This window comes from Zalophus californianus, chromosome X (genome assembly GCF_009762305.2).
Source record: "Zalophus californianus isolate mZalCal1 chromosome X, mZalCal1.pri.v2, whole genome shotgun sequence".
In the NCBI taxonomy this organism is placed as follows: domain Eukaryota; kingdom Metazoa; phylum Chordata; class Mammalia; order Carnivora; family Otariidae; genus Zalophus; species Zalophus californianus.
The window spans coordinates 122,432,521-122,449,151 of NC_045612.1; the positions used below are offsets into that span (position 1 = coordinate 122,432,521).

General features: G+C 46.0%; 1 protein-coding gene and 1 long non-coding RNA gene across 2 annotated transcripts in view; one reads left to right on the plus strand and one right to left on the minus strand.

Moving 5' to 3' along the window:
- The window catches only part of CLCN4 (chloride voltage-gated channel 4), a 63,586-nt gene extending 53,666 nt beyond the window's left edge, over nt 1–9,920 (minus strand). The window contains exons 1-2 of the mRNA XM_027608056.2: nt 9,776–9,920; nt 8,332–8,603 (exon numbers count right to left, since the gene is read on the minus strand). The gene's annotated coding sequence lies outside the window, so the exon portion shown is untranslated. The remainder of the gene's footprint in view (nt 1–8,331; nt 8,604–9,775) is intronic.
- Nucleotides 9,921–10,090: 170 nt separating this feature from the next.
- LOC113930292 lies at nt 10,091–14,737 on the plus strand. The gene is made up of 3 exons (XR_003522505.1): nt 10,091–10,270; nt 13,983–14,147; nt 14,641–14,737. It is a non-coding gene; the product is annotated as an uncharacterized LOC113930292 (long non-coding RNA).
- Nucleotides 14,738–16,631: the final 1,894 nt, after the last annotated feature.

Below are 16,631 nucleotides of genomic sequence, written 5' to 3' on the forward strand. Positions count from 1 at the left end.
TTGCACACCTCTGACTCTTCTTACGACAGCCAGAGTCACCCTTTCAAATGCACGTCCCCGCGTGTCACTCCCACAGCCGAAAGCATCCAGCAGCTTTCCAGCACACTCAGAATAATCCAGGATGGGTGCCCCTCCTGCCATGTCCCTGCATGGTCGGCCCTGGCCACCCCTCAGGACACCTTTCCCACCATGTGATCTCTGGGCTGCTCTTCTCTGGACCTGCCGACCTCCTTGCTGTTCTTCAAATGCCTTGCCTCAGGCCCTCTGCACTGGCTGTTCCCTCAGCCCTGAACCCTCAGGGCCTAGAAAAATCCAGGCCTAGACACATAGCAGGGATCCAACAAATATTCGCTGAACAAGGAAGTAAATGAGGGAGTGAATGCATGAATGAATATTGAGGCTCATATCTCAGGGAAACATCTTTGCAGCCAGATATGAAAGCGGACATATCATAGGATTCCCATGTGTATGAAGTTCAAGAACAGGCAAAAGTAAACTGTGCTGACACAAATCAGGCTAGCGGCTGCCTCTGCCAGAAGGTGTGGCTAAACGAGGGTGAGATGGGGCCCTCTGGGGGTGCTGGGAATATTCTCTGTCAAAACCACCTGAATTAAAAATCCATGCATTTTGCTCCACGCAAATTACATCCCAATAAAGCAAACCAACAAAGCATTATATACATCCTAGAGATGGGTGTATTTGCACATTTTCAGAAACCATATCCCATGCAAGTTAGCAGTGGCTGCCTTTGGGAGGAGGCCCGGGGACTGGGAACACGAAGAAAGCTTCGATTTCTTTCCATAACTTTGATCCTGCCGGAAACTCTCACTAGGTGTATGTAACACGGAAAACGAGTCATTCAAAAATACTTCTCACGATCTGTGAAGGAAACCCACTCCTGCCCTTAGAAAGGAAGGTTTATCTCGGCCGTCCACTGAAAGAGTGGTTAAGCAACCGTTTGATAACAAGTTCTCCCCGCAGCCAGCACGGCAGCACCTGCTGAGGGAGAGTGGGGGGGCAGACTGTCCCCCAACACCTGCCCCCACGGGTGGGGGGAAAACGGATAAGCCTCACCGTGAACTAACACCACTCGATCTGGCTCGGGAGGGTGGAGGGTTGGAGGAGAGGTGGTGTGCTGGGAACCGCTGCACCAGCAGGCTTCAGGTGGGGCCTCGGGTCCTTCGTGGGCACCTAGAACTCAGGTTAAAAATGCTCCCGCTGGGCCTCACCACAGACCTACCCAGTCAGAATCCCCACATGTCCCAGAGTCCACATTTCTTTTCTTTTTTTAAAAGATTTTATTTATTAATTTTATTTATTTATTTTTGAGAGAGAACGTGCAAGTGGTGGGAGGGGCAGAGGGAGAGAATCTCAAGCAGACTCCACACTGAGCGCGGAGCCCGACGCAGAGCTCGATCTCACGACTCTGAGATCACGACCTGAGTCGAAACCAAGAGTTGGATGCTTAACCAACTGAGCCACCCAGGCGCCGCCCCCTTTTCTATCTTGTTAAAAAAACTTTTTATTATGGACATTTTCAAATACACAGAACATTATCCAGAGAGTCCAATGAACAACACCAATCAAATTCAGTTAAGTGTTCCCATTTGGCCATATTTGCCTCACCTTTTGCTCTCCCCGTTTAACTGAACCATTTACAAATAAATTATTTATCTAGAGCAGTGGTTTTTCATAGTGTGATCCAGGGATACCTTGGGGTCCCCAAGACCCTTTAGGGGATCCATACTGTCAAAAATATTTTTATAGGGGCACCTGGGTGGCTCAGTTGGTTAAGCGTAGTGTCTTCGGCTCAGGTCATGATCCTGGAGTCCTGGGATTGAGTCCCATACGGGCTCCCTGCTCGGCGGGAGCCTGCTTCTCCCTCTGTCTCTCACCCCCCCCCAACCTCTCAAATAAATAAATAAAATATTTAAAAATTTTTTAAAATATTTTTATAATAATCTTAAATTGTTATTTGCCTTTTTCTCATTCTCATTCTCTTGTGAGTGTACAGTAGAATTTTCCAGAGGCTACAGATTGAATGTAGAAGCAGAGATGAGAATTCATCTGTCTTGTATTCAGCCATACATTAAAGAGATCTCCAAAAATGTTTTTAAAAAGTTTCAGTAACTTGTCACCGTCATGACACTTCATCCCTAAATACTTCAGCGTGCATCACCAAAAATAAATAAATAAATAAGACTTGTACATACTCACATGTTAGTTACCTATTGCTGTGTAACACATCCCCCCCAAAACATGGCAGCAGGAAACAAACATGCATTATCTCACTGATTCTGTGTCAGGAATCTCGGAATGGCTTAGCTGGATGCCTACCACCCCACAAGATTATCACATCTAATGAAACTTCCAGTAGTTTCCTTATATCATCTAACAGCTGGTCACATAAAGATAACCCCAGGTGTCCCCAAGTGCCTATTACAGATGTTTGTTCAGGCCAGGGCCCGATCAGGGGCTCCAAGTTACATCTCGTTATTGTCATGGGCTGAATGTGTCCTCCCAAAATTCATCTGTTGAAACCGACCCCCTAATGGGATGGTGTTTGGAGACGGGGCCTCTGGGAGGTGATCAGGTCCTGAAGGCGGAGCCCTAGGGATGGGACAAGTGCCCTATAAAAGAGACCCCAGAGAACTAGTTATTCAGTCTCTTCCTGCCGCGTGAGGAGGCGAGGAGAAGGTGGCCGTCTGCGACCCAGAAGAGGGACCTCACCGGAAGCCAACCGTGCGGGCCTCCAGCGCTGTGAGAAATCAAGGGCTGCTGGGGATGAGCCCGCCCCCGCCCCCGTCTCTGGTCTCTGTCACAGCAACAGAGGGGACTGGGACACTTAGTCTCTTAAGTCTCATTTGATGGTGAATACCCTCCTTTGTCAATCTTCTTTCACGATTTGGACTTGCAGCAGAGACGGGGCCAGAAGGCCCAGCAAGGATGCCAAGCCCCCCGTCAGGCACGGGGGAGCGGGGGACCGGCTCCGGGACAGGCTGAGCGGGGACCCGGCCGCCCGGCCTCCCGCACAGCCGCTCTCTCACACTGCAGGCCAAACCGCCCGCGGAGACCGATTTTTATGGGGCCCGGAAGAGTGAGAGAGAAGGCTGCCGGCAAGGCAAAGGGGGAGAGGGGGGACGGGCACAGGGCGGTCCCACGCCCCGGGGGATGGCGGGGGGGGGGTCTCCCGGCCATTCTAAGCCTCCCAGGGCCAACCGCGCTGCACACGGCCCACACCTTGCAATGCCACTGCCATCACTGCTCCCTGTCTCTTGGGAGCCTTCCAGCTTGCAGATCCTCTGACACCCCTCCGATCCCCCCTCAAAAGCCAAGGAAGAGGCAGGATCAGCGAGTACCGGGGGCCCCAAGTCATGGACCCAGCAACTGCTCCAAGAGGGGAAGTGATGCAGACAAAGCCGCCCTCCGGGGTCAGAGCCAGACGCTCGAAGCAGGTGAGCACGCTGCCCGGGGCGGAGCGGGGAGGCGGGTGGCGTTGGGTGGCGCGGGCAGTTGGCGTCGGCCTCCTGATGCTAGCTACCCGAGACGCCACCACCAGCTTCTCACCACGGTTGCTGCCGGCACCACCTCTGCGCCACGCTGCCCGCCCCCTCGTGCAGCTACGGAGGGGACTGGGCTGGGAGGCCTGTGCCGGGGTCTCAGGTGACCAAACAGTGGCGCCCCGGAGGCGCCAGCGCACGCTGCTCTTGGGCCGGGCGGCCCCTCTCCCTGGCACTCTCCTCTCTGCCCAGCTGGCTTCCCAGCCACAACTGGCGCACAAACAGGCCTCCCCTTTCGGACAGAAGCTACTTCTGGAACCCCACAGCGTAAAAAAGCTTGCGCATTGTATTTTCCGATATATAGACGCGATGAAAGGGAATCGGATCTCTGATCAAAGGCTTAGCGTCAAACAAATCATAAGAAAATGAATTCTAGAATACTGACGCCAGAAGAACTTTTAGAGATCATCCAGATCAGTCGTTCTCGACCAGGGGCAATGCTCCCTACCCCAGAGGGAGAAGTGGCAGCATCTAGAGACATTCTGGTTGTCACGGCTGGGGGAGGGGCGCTACTGGCACCTAGCGAATGGAGCCCAGGGATGCTGCCCAGCCTCCCACAGTGCGCAGGACGCCCCCCGCCCCCCGCAACAGATTGAATCAGCCCCAAAGGTCAACAGTGCTGAGGCGGAGAAACCCTGATCTAAATTTCTTGGTTACTTTGAGGAAGAGAAAATTGAGGCCCAAAGACACAAAGTAACGTGCCCAAGGTTACACAGTCCGGAAGCCAGAGTAGAATCCAGGTCTCTACATCCAACTCTATCACCCGTTCTGCTCTGTCTAGGGCTGGATGAGGGAGAAGGAAGGAAGGGACCCGAGGATCTTAATCCCTGTGGCCAGCCTGAACCAAATGAAGGAAACTGCAATAAACAAATTGCTGAATTACTGCAGCAACACATCAGGGTGTCCAGACTTTGTGAGAAATGCCATATACAAAATTACACCGGATACAAAAATTGATTCGAAATAGATTAAAGACTTGAACATTAGACCTGACACCATAAAACTCCTAGAAGAAAACCTAGGCGATAAGCTCCTCGACATAGGTCTTGGCGATGATTTTTGGAACCTGACAGCAAAAGTCAAAGAAACAAAACCAAAAATAAGTAAGTGGGACTACATCATATTAAAAAGCTCCACACAGCAAAAGAATTCATCTACAGAATGAAAAGGCAACCTACTGAATGGGAGAAAACACTTGCAAAGCATCTATCTGATAAGAAGCTAATATCCAAAATATAAAGAATACAGTTCAACAGAAAAAAAAAAATCTGATCAAAAAATGGGCAGAAGATCTAAATAGACATTGTTCCAAAGAAGACAGGCAGATGGCCAACGGGCACATGAAAAGATGATCAACATCACTAATCATCAGGGAAATGCAAATCAAAGCCACAACTAAATAACACCGCACACCTGTTAGAATGGCTATTAACAAAAGGACCAGAAATAATAAGCGTTGGCAAGGATGTGGAGAAAAGGGACCCCTCATGCACTGTTGGTAAGAATGAAAATTAGTGCCCCCACTGTGGAAGACAGTACGGAGGCTCCTCAAAAAAACTAAAAATAGAACTACCATACGACCCAGCAATTCCACTTCTGGGTATTTATCAGAAGAAAACAAAAACACTAACTGAAAAAGACATTCACACCGCTATGTTCATTGCAGCATTATTTACAATAGCCAAGGCAGGGAAACCACCTAAGTGTCTGTCGATGGATGAATGGATAAAGAAACTGTGGTATATATTTACAATGGAATATTATTCGGCCATAAGAAAGAATGGGGGCGCCTGGGTGGCTCAGTCGTTAAGCGTTTGCCTTTGGCTCAGGTCATGATCCCAGGGTCCTGGGATCCAGCCCCGCATCGGGTTCCCCTGCTTTGCGGGAAGCCTGTTTCTCCCTTCCCCACTCCCCCTTGTGCTTGTGTTCCCTCTCTCGCTGTGTCTCTGTCAAATAAATAAATAAAATCTTAAAAAAAAAAAGAATGAACGAAAGCTTGCTATTTGCAACATGGATGGACCTCGAGGGCATTATGCTAAGGGGAAGTAAGTCAGGCAGACAGAGAAAGTCAAATACTGTAGGATCCCTCTTATACATGGAATCAATCGAAGGGGGAAAAAAGCTCACAGAGAACAGACTGGTGGTTGCCAAAGGCAGAGGGGTAGGGGGTGGGAGAAATAAATTTTTTTTTTAATTGAAGCTTCAAGCATGGTTGGATCCAGGAACTTGAAAATGATTAATGAAAAATGAAGCTCAGTTACCAGCTAGGTAATGAAAATTGCTAGCTAGCTCCTTGAGAATGATTTCAGCCTGAAACGTGCTGCCAAATCCGGCTCGTCCCTGACTCCTCCACCAGCGGGAACAGCAGAGGCACCGCTGATGGTTTAACCCCCTCTGGGGTGAGCAAGGTGGCTCTCGCAGGCCTTCAGGATGTGTGCAATTGCAAAACATTGACCGATTTCTTAAACAGTAACTAAATACTCCCAGTACCACGCCCAGTGCTGGAGATGGAGGAATGAACAATACATACACAAATCCCAGGCTTCCTGGACTTCATATTCTAGCAGGGAGAAACAGACTCAAAACACAATAAATAAGTAAATTACTAAAAAATTTAAAAAGAAGAAAAAACCACAATGAGATACCATAACTACCTACCAGAATGGTTAAAATTTTTTTAAAAACTGACAATAACCAAGGGGCTGGAAGGGAATAATTTACATATGGTAAGACTCATTCACTTAAAAAAAGATAAACACAAAGAGATAACCCCTACATACCTATGAGCATGGCTAAAATTAAAAAAACAGAACAAAACCAAGGTGCTGGCAAGGATCCTGAGCAACTGAAATTCTCATACATTGCTGGCAGAAAAGCAAAATGGTACACCCACCTTGGAAAATAGCTTGGCATTTTCTTATATAAGCACAATTTTTTAAAAAGATTTTATTTATTTATTTATTTATTTATTTATTTATTTATTTGACAGAGAGACACACAGCGAGAGAGGGAACACAGCAGAGGGAGTGCGAGAGGGAGAAGCAGGCTTCCCGCCGAGCCGGGAGCCCGATGTGGGGCTCGATCCCAGGACCCCGGGATCATGACCCGAGCCGAAGGCAGCCGCTTAACGACTGAGCCACTCAGGCGCCCCTATAAGCACAATTTTAAAAAAAGACTACAGAAACAAAGACACAGCTGTAGAGACAGAAACATGAATGTGTGGATATATAAGTATATAGGCGTGGGTATGGACAAAGACATGATGCTGACATTTGGATCTCTAGGCTGAAGTATGCAAGGGTACGTCTCAGTATCTTGCCAGCTCATTTTCTGACATAGCATGAATTTCACAGAAACATTATTTTGATTTTAGCAAAATCAAAGGTAAGTCTCACTGACTTCACCCCATCCCCATTTTTCTTTGCTGACTTCACCCCATCTCCATCCCCGTTTTTCTTTAAACAGGGCTCACATCCTCTTTTCTCCTTGATGTCTTCTGAATGGCAGTCTTATAAAGTTCTAAGTTGGAAGAGAATTCCCCATTGTTTTTATAGCTTCACCTTACTGTGAAATAAATCATCAGAGCACATCAACTGAAATTTGGTTAGAAAATAAAGCAGAGAGAGGAAGTCTATAATTCCCTTCTTAGAGCCAAAGCTATCTGGGCTGCCTGACAGTAAGCCCACCGTCAAGGGGAAAAGAACAAAAAACCTTTATATTACCAACTAAAATAGCACTGCTTTTTAACACTGTCCTCCAACAGTTGCTGGGGAATCAAATTATTCATGGTGTGAGTTCCAGTACAGTTTACTGCCACCCCAACTTCCAGAGGGGTCATGTTTTACAGATTCTCCTCCTAAGGGTGCCCACCCGTGTCCCGGCCTCAGGCCCTATTTGAACCAGAGAAAGGCATGTAAACAGGTCAGAACGCTTAACAGAGTCCATTAAATGCCCCCCCACCGGCCAGAACTGAAAAGTCACCTGACCCCCCTCCATCTGCCGCTGAGTCATCAAGCCCCTTCTTCCAGCAGGCTAATTATTCAGCACGGAAATTAAAAAGAACACTGGGAATTCTTCAGTTCGGGCGTTCATCTCCACCCCACCCCCTTCTAAAAACCATTTTGTTCTTCAGAGATGTAGCTGATTCGCTCTTACGCTCGCAGTTAATCTTCGGAGGCTGCATTTTATTTTATTGGATACTGTTATTTTCCAACCTACTTAAAACACCTGGAGGGGGAAAAATGCGTTTCTGACATATCCCCTTTAAACGCCGGAACCTTGCAAAATAATGCAAAACGATTTATATTGCACATTGAGCTCTTTAAATTGCTAACCAGTAAGTTTCCATTCCATTCAGAGCAAAGCAGCTTTTGCTTTACAAGAAATCAGGCTAAATACTGAGGACAAACCCCTGGAAGGAGAATTAGTAAATGTGTCATTATTCAAGAAGCACAATGACAGCTAGAAAACAGTTAACGGTTATCCTTGACGAGCCCCTTTCTCTCTTCATTCCAGATTTTTTTTTTCTCTCCTGAGCAAGAGGCCCCGGCGGTCTTCCTGTCTGGCCCCTGCCCACTTTCCCGGATGGGCATGCCAAGCTCGAAGCCACGCGTGGGCCTGCAACACCCCCCCCCACTCCCGGCATCCCCGCCTGGGGCATGCAGCAGCCGCAGCGGCCAAAGACCCCCACTTTCGCTTTCTGGGGCGCCGACGGGCCACAGGCCTGCAGGCCCGGGCTGCGCCGGCAGAGTGGGCGCCGCGCGTCTCTTACCTGCAGTGCCGCATGGCGCATCCCCGCCGCCCACCTGCACAGCATCCTAGAGCATCCTTTCTTCGGCGCGACGGCTGCGAGCGCGGTGACGTCACCGGAGGCGGGCCCCACGCCGCCACGTGACGCCCTCGGGGCGAAGCGGGGAGGGGGTGGGGGGCGAGGAAGACCCTGGAAGTCCCCGGAGGTGAGGAGCAAGTGGCCGGGAAGCCCCGCTCCGGCCTCGCTTCTGGGCCGTCTGCTGGATGTGCGCAGCTTTCCCGGCCTTTCACCGACTGTGGGAAACAAGCAGCACACAGAAGGAGAAATCCAAATGATTACAGGCTCCAAGCATGTAATAGGATTTCAAAAGAGTTAGCAAGAAAGGGATTAGTAATGAAAGGGAACAATTTAGGGTTTTATTTTTAAAAGTCTTTATCAAAGGCAACGGAGAAATATATTTTGTGTAAATCAAAATGACAGTTAAAATAAAAAGTGCATGGAAATACCTAGCACAGAGGTTCAGTGTTTCAAGTCATTTATCAAATATATCAAACACTTTAATTTGAAGCATATTCATTATTGGATATTATGCTAACTGCACTGGTAAATAATGCTTTTATTTACTCTCAGTAGCTACATTCTAATACTAACTTGCATTTGCCACAGGGGGGAAAAAGGGATACCACATACTCATACTACTTACTGGAATATTTGCTTACTTAAAATAAAGCACTATTGCATGAGCATGGTTGTACTTGTGTGTTTTCTTAAACCTTCTGGCAAGGAATCTGATCTCTCAGACATGAAAGAGTTAGTTCACAATAACTCATTATTTCACGCTTTTTAATTTTTATCACATTCTGCAGGAGTCACGTTACTATTACAGAAAATATGCACGACGTCAACATTTCTCATTCACAGCTGAAACAGCCTTGCCTAGAAAGCCTTAGAAAATTCCAACAGTGATCATGTAAACCTGAAATGGCATTTTTCAAACTTAAGCAGTGAACCCATTAAGTTTTCTTCTGCCAAACCATATAAACGGTTGTGAAATGTGAAAGGACAAAAGCAGAAACTGGTCTTACTTGTATTCCCGTTTCACATACTAGTTTACTTTCCATAGAGTTTAAGTCACAGTTTTAACATTGCCTCACCTGCTACCCCCTAAAGAGATGTGAAATAGATGGTTTTACAAGCAGGCAAGAGTTACCTACTTGCTGTTTATTCCAAACGCTTTGGTGTCCTTCTATGTTTAACCCGGGCCCTTTTGCCACCATTCCCTCCAGACTAACCAAATCTCCGTTCAGAAGGTCAGCCTCTAATTTGGGACATAAATATGGGCCCTTGCCCCTCACAACGATCTATTATTTTCTGCACCGGATTTTAAAACCCAACAATGTGGCCGGTCGTGTGGTTTGCTAGTCACTCCTCTGAAGCTTATTTTTCTAGGTGATAAGTAACTTACCTTTTGCTTTCTGGTTCCGGAGATACCTAAACAAATAAATAAATAAATAAATAAAATGCTGGCGCGATCCCCCGCTCCCGTGGGTGGAGGGTCTAATGGAGACGGAATCTGACAGGCTCACTCCTGCCCCAGGCAAATGTCGATTTCATCCTCCGGCGCCCAGGGAGGCCCCACCCCCACCCCCCGCGGAGCCGGGCTGGGTGGTCACGTGCTGGGCCCAGCCACTCAGTCCGGCCCAGGCAGCTGGGTCACCTCTGGGCTCTGGGTGCCCGCCACGCCGGTCTCGTTCGCCTCCTACACCCGGCCAGAGGGGAACCTAGCGGCCGCGACACGGGACGCCCTGCCCCGAGAGGCCGGGCTGCACCGGCTACTGCGACAGAGCGCCCGGACTCACCGGGCCGTGGGGAGGGCGGGGGTCTGTAAGATGGCCTCCTGCGGTCTTTGAAATGACTTGCTCGGTGGTGTTCCGGCTGGGCAGAAATGAATCGAGTAAAGGTACCTTCCTCATTGTGGGGCGATTTTTTTTTTTTTTTTTGCCAATAGGTTGGTTTCACCTTCTCTTTTGGAGGGGATTGCTCAAGTGTAAAGAACATTACAGCAAACAGGCGGTTCAGAAAAGGCCTAAAACGGCCATGTCATTTTGAACAGAATGACATAACTTCTGTCAAAAGTTCAAAATAGCCAAAAGAAAACCAAATGAATCACTGAAGTAGCAGTCAGTAAAAAAATTACTGTGCAGGCCCCAGAAAGTTTGCAAACCGGGAGCATTCAAGCCAAAACATGGAATGAGGCTCAGGGCTGCGTGGTTATAAAGCAGCTTATCCAGTGACAAAGCTGTGACTGTTTATTCTTCACAGTGATTAGTTACAATATTATAATTTTCGGTGGTTACCAGTCATACCAACTTTGGGAAGCAGTTCAAGTTTTGCTTATCATTTCCAGAGACACAAGCAAGAAACGACCAGGTCCAGTTAGCCTTGCAGGATAAGCCAAATTAAGCTTTGCCAGCATGACCAAACTGCTTCTGTCTGCTCAGCGACCCTTCAAGCTTGGTCTCCCTTTGTTTCTAAATTTTAACGGTTTCCCCTGCTTTGGGTCATAGCTCAGCAGGCTCAGAGTATGACCAGCCATTACGGGCGTTATTCTCCACTACCATGGTTGGTGACTAGTCAGGCTGGAAGATCACACATTTGCTGTTTCCATTAGTTGAGTCATCAGGCCAGAGGGCCATGTAGTCACTATCTTCATCATTCACGTGGTGGTTGTTGCTTTCATCCAGTTGCCTGCTCTTGATGGATGCCATCTGCCATGTGATTGGCTGCCAACAGGCATTTAAAAGCTTCGAGAGTCTACAAAGCACAAGAAAGGCCAATATGATGATTGTAGGGAAAACAATAGCCAAGCATTGAAAACTTCCCCAGAGCAGAGATACCCAGGAGCCAAGGTTTAACTAACCAAATAAATCCAACGGGTTGTAATCAGATCCAGATTTTACTTTACTAAGTCAATCTGCCAAAAAAAAAATTTTAAGTTATTTACATAGGCATAACGTGATGTATTAGCAAACACATATCCTCACGATGACCCGAGGCAGGATGAACTTGAGAATGTTGTATTTCAGGAAGTGGCCTTACGCATGGGCTTCGGCATCTATATGATGTGAGCAATCAGGTAATTTAATGAGAGGCATTTCTATGGAAACAAAAGAAAAACAAAGATGAAGAGTTCAAGCAAATTAGAAATTCCGTTTTCTGAGTTTGGAGAGCAGTCGGTTGAGAAGATTTCTAAAAGTCGGAGTCTAAGCATCTTTAGATAGAATGCAAGCAGTGCAGTCAAGCAATCAGATTTTCGTGTTTGCAGTGTGAATGTCCCCGGTGATATTTCCGAGCAGGTACAAAGATTGTCTGCACATGGGCTGCTGGGATTTCTTTGAAGTTTATATCAAGTTGTCCAGTTTCAGCTTGCATGGCTTCGGGGTGGGGGGTGGGGGAAGGCAGGTTTAATTTCATAGTGATTCCAAGTGAAAGTAGTGGGAGAAAATTGGCCTTTTCAGCCGGCCACACAGACCCTTCCGTTGCCTTTGATAAAGACTTTTAAAAATAATGATGACCACACGACCGGCCACATTGTTAGGTTTTAACCCAACTAGTCTGGAGAGTTTTAGCCAAATATTGGAGGAAGCTAGAACTTGGGATCCAGTCCAGTTTACAAGTAGAAAATAAACCTCAGAGATGATTAACAGCACTAGAATCTAATATCCACAGGGGTGTATTACTGAAACATAAATTTCTCTCCATAATCATTTCCATTTCCATCAAAGACAACCATGGCAAGACTAAATTGTTTTGCAAATTAAGTTGACTTTTAATAAGCTTGGCCTGATTATTTATGTAAGTGCAGCAGGAATAGTGATAGATCATGTTCTTTCAGATCCTTTTAAATCTGCAAACAAAACATTAAAGAACCAGCAATATTTTAAATGAAGTCACAAAAATTCTAATCATCTTCATTAATTCATTTGGTCTCCTGTAATTAATTCTTGTTGATCTCGATCTTTTGTTAGTTGGATCAATTCATCACTTTTCCATGAAAGTTTTAGAAATTCTTACCCAGTTCCGTGTTACAATCTTAAAGTCATCAGAAACCTGTATTCTACAGAGTACTTTGTGTGTGGGGGGAGGGGGTCTTTTTTGTGAATCTCCTCAAAGATAAAGCATTTTTGCAGGAACATTTTTGCAACAGCATCAGAATAAAACAGTAACTATCTGTAAATGGTAAAAGGCTTAAAAAGTGGCAATGGTTAAAGATCAGATGACAAGTCATTATGATGCAATTGACAAGAAAATTTGGTTATTTCTCTGACATACCATATTTTAAGACAATAGCTGGAATTATGACTGATAACACTGTGTCAGTACATCAGATCCCCATGAACTTCATATACTTTCTGGAACGTTTATATTAATAACTTCCATATAAATATTTCCTAAAGAAAGTTTAGCATGGCTTCTTATTTGAAAATGCTTCCCGTGAAATTTAACATACCATTAAAAAGTTAGTTGGAAAAAAAACTTAGCTTTTTACATGAAGAAGACAATTTGCTTAAGTAACCTGATGAAGACAAAACACAGAATCTTTGTTTTCTGGGCAGATTACATGAAAGGTAAAGAAAAACCTTTGTTTGCAATTGCTTAGTAAGAGCGGACCAATAATCTAAGAACACTTTGTCCTTTTAACAGAGAGAAAACCAAATTCTAATTGTGCACCACTGCACTTTTGATATTAAAAGTCTTCCCTTTTTTCTTTTTAATATAAATAAATCCATTTTAATGTCAGTCTGCTTAGCCACACATAAGATTCCTTTCTCAAGAGCCCTTTTCCTCAAGCCTTCTACAACTTTCTGTATCCATTTGGGTTTTGTCCTTTTCTCTTTCTTATTCTGGAACAATGATTTTCCTTTAGGATGAAATTACTTTCTTTTTTCCCCCCTTACCAAAAATGCATCTCCATCCCTCATACCTTCTTTTACCCAAAACACACCTCCTCCTTTTCATATGCAGTCCCTATCGTCCTTGTTATTTCTAGTAGTTTTGTAAAATCAAGAACAAAACAAACAAACAAAAAAACTAAAAGCAAGCAAACAAGACCCTCTTTTTTCTGACAACTTCCACTTTATTAGTTCAAATGTTATTTTCCCGATTTCAAAAACTTACAAAGCTTATCTAGGAAAGAAATGGCCCAAGGCCGGCGCTAAGGAATAATCACAGATGTATTCAGGGAGGACGGCACGGTCGCCTCTGCACCACGTTCAGTGAATATACATCCCTTCTGTATAGTACACTTGAAACAAACCATATGCTTTCTGTAAATTACAGCATGAGATTCACTCGTGTCTCCTCCAGGCTCGTGCTGACATTGCTCTGTGAGACTGCGGATGATACGACAGGCAGGGCAACAGGATCCCCACGTTATTGCTGAAGGCGCTTGCTCTAAGCTGAGCAGACAGAATACAAATTCGCAAGATGGAACAGCAAGGTCCAAACTGATGGCACAGCTGTAAATTGCTGGGAAGCCGCCATCAGAATTCCCAGCCTTGCAAGCAGTTACAGGAAATGGGGGAAGTGCTTTTAGATAATTTTTTTTCTTCTTTCCCCCCCCTTTTGTTCTTTTTCTCCTCTTCTTTTTCTTTCTTTTTTTTTTTCCCAAGGGTGGTGTTTCTTGCAGTGGCCTTTTCAGCCGGCCACACAGACCCTTCCGTTGCTCAGTTTACTGTGGTAGAAGAGCGGTGGCTTTCGAACACGTTGGATCATTCCACAGCAAGAAAGAGAGTGTATATTACGGCCCAGCACCTACATAACACCGATAAAACCACGTAAGTAACTGAAATAAAAGTTTCATCAACTGGCCCGTATTTCCTATGTTGAGTATATGCTATGCGTGCACTCTCTTTTGCACTTTATGAAATTATCCTTTTATCTGTATGCAGATAATAAATCCAACTATAAATGATAGATAAAATTGAAGAGACGTAGTATCCATTTATCTAGATAGATGTAGATAATACGTGTATTTTCGATTTAAATAAATGCTAATGCTCACTCCCCAAGGGTCTGGGAGCCCAGTCTGAGAAACAGGAAGTTCCAGTAAATCCTAGCGCAGCAGGAAGAAGCTCGCCTGGGAGCCCATTGCATCTCACCCTGCACAGGGGCGCCTGCGCTCCCCACTCCCCGGAACCGTGCAGGGCTTGTGCGCAGTTAGCTTACGCTTCTTGTTCCAAGTGCTCTGACTTACTCTCTTCTCGGTTCATTTTGCGGTCGCAGCCCTTCTCCCAACTTTTTAAACTATTTGTAATTTTTGCTTTCCAGGGAAACCTGGGAAGCAGGCCACCGTGACCTGTCTATCGTATATCAGCATCCTGTGGTAGATCAGCAAACTGATAAATACATTTCAAAATTATTGGAACTATATTCTTTCTCATAATAATTTTTTTCCCATGGTTATCAATAGACCCACATATTAGTTTCTCTCTGTAAAAATTAAAAAACCAAAAGTAGATAAACTTATGTTTCACATTTAATGTTCATCTTATTTGGAAATGAGTTTAGATGTTCACTGAATAGCCATCATTTCATTTAACGTAGCATAAACTTTGCCCTTATTTTTACACTTGTTTAAATTGCTTTCTTTTAAATTTTATTTTTATTTATTTATTTTTTAATTTTATTTGTTTATCTGAGAGAGAGACAGACAGAGATGGAGACAGAGAGCAGGAGCTGAAGGAGAGGGAGAAGCAGACTCCCTGCTGAGCAGGGAGCCCGATGTGGGGCTCCATCCCACGACCCTGGGATCATGACCTGAGCCAAAGACAGACGCTTAACCAACTGAGCCGCCCAGGCGCCCCAAGATTTTATTTTTAAGTGATTGCTACACCCAATATGGGGCTCAAACTCACAACCCCAAGATAGAGTTGCACCCTCTACCCCCTGAGCCAGCCAGGCCCCCCCTAAATTACTTCTTTTTAACAATGATGCTTGGATTAGACATCAAATAGTTAACTGTTTTTCTTAGTTATTTTTTTGTTGACAAATTTTGGAGACGGGCTTGCTTCTATTAAACCAACGAATTTGAATTAATTTTTATTTATCAAAGATTATCGCAGATCGTGTGAACTTGAAAAAATATCTGGGTTACTTTCTACATTTCTGAGAGTATACTTGATTTACATAAACAAATTTCTTTAAGCCAATTAAAATAGACTTCTTTACAAATTAGTTTGGGCAATACCATCCAGAGGTAGAAAAATACCACACGTCTATAATATACATACACAGACGTACAGATAATCTGACACACAGAGCTCTTACAGCTCTTGTTTTACAAAGTTTAGCCGTGTCTCAGATACAAAACTCAAAAAAAATAGTTAGATCCAAACTGTGTTTCTGGCACATACACTAAGTTAAGGTTACATGGTCAGATGACCAAAGTTTCTACTGAAGATTTGTATTTGCACGCTACATGTGAGGATCCTTTCAGAGCTGTCTTTTGAGGTCATTTTGTCTTTTAGAAGCTTCTCGGCCCCTCTCTCCCTCCGGTCCCCTAGTTTGCGAGACGAGACCTTCAGCCCCGGGAATCTCTGGGATACCTTCCGTGGCCAGCCCTCTACGATTCTAACAGCTAAGGACGTTTCATCTGCCGGAATATTCTCTCTCCCACTTCTCCTGTATCGTAAGGTCCCCGTGAAACTGTACACATCGTATCTACCAAGTCACTGCCTCGAAAGGGGGCCGAGCTAGGGGGCCAGCGTGCGTGAGATGCTGCAATGAGCCGGGGCACATCTCGGCGCGGGGCCGCTGCACTCCGAGACCAGGAGGGGTGATGCAGATGCAGGAGGGGGGCCGGTTCGTCCCTCCTTCAGGTTTAAGGGCGGGTCGGTGCACACGGGAGATGAGCAGGACGGTGTCTCCCGGGCCTCTTGGGGGAGAGACGAGAGCCAGCGTGCCCCTGTGCTGGCACGGGACGGACACCCGCTCCGCGCGGGTTTGCGGTTCGCGTCAAGCAGGCACAGCTCAACTGCATCCTTGCTCACGATGGGCTGCAGGGCAGGCTGCCCCCAAATATGCCACTTTGGCCTATTGATTGTTTTGAATTTAGTTACACGAGAAACAGCGGGCGCAAGGACTCTCTGACCTCCTCTGTGCCCTGGAAGCAGGACCTAAGTGTCCCCCGGGAAGGTGCCCGCCCTGTCCCGGGAGGAAGGGAGACAGCCTTCTTGCCAGAGGTGGGGAAGTCAAGGCCGAGAAGGCCGTGTAAGCAAACCGGCTGCTGCTTCGCTACTTCGCTACCCCAAGCCCCAACT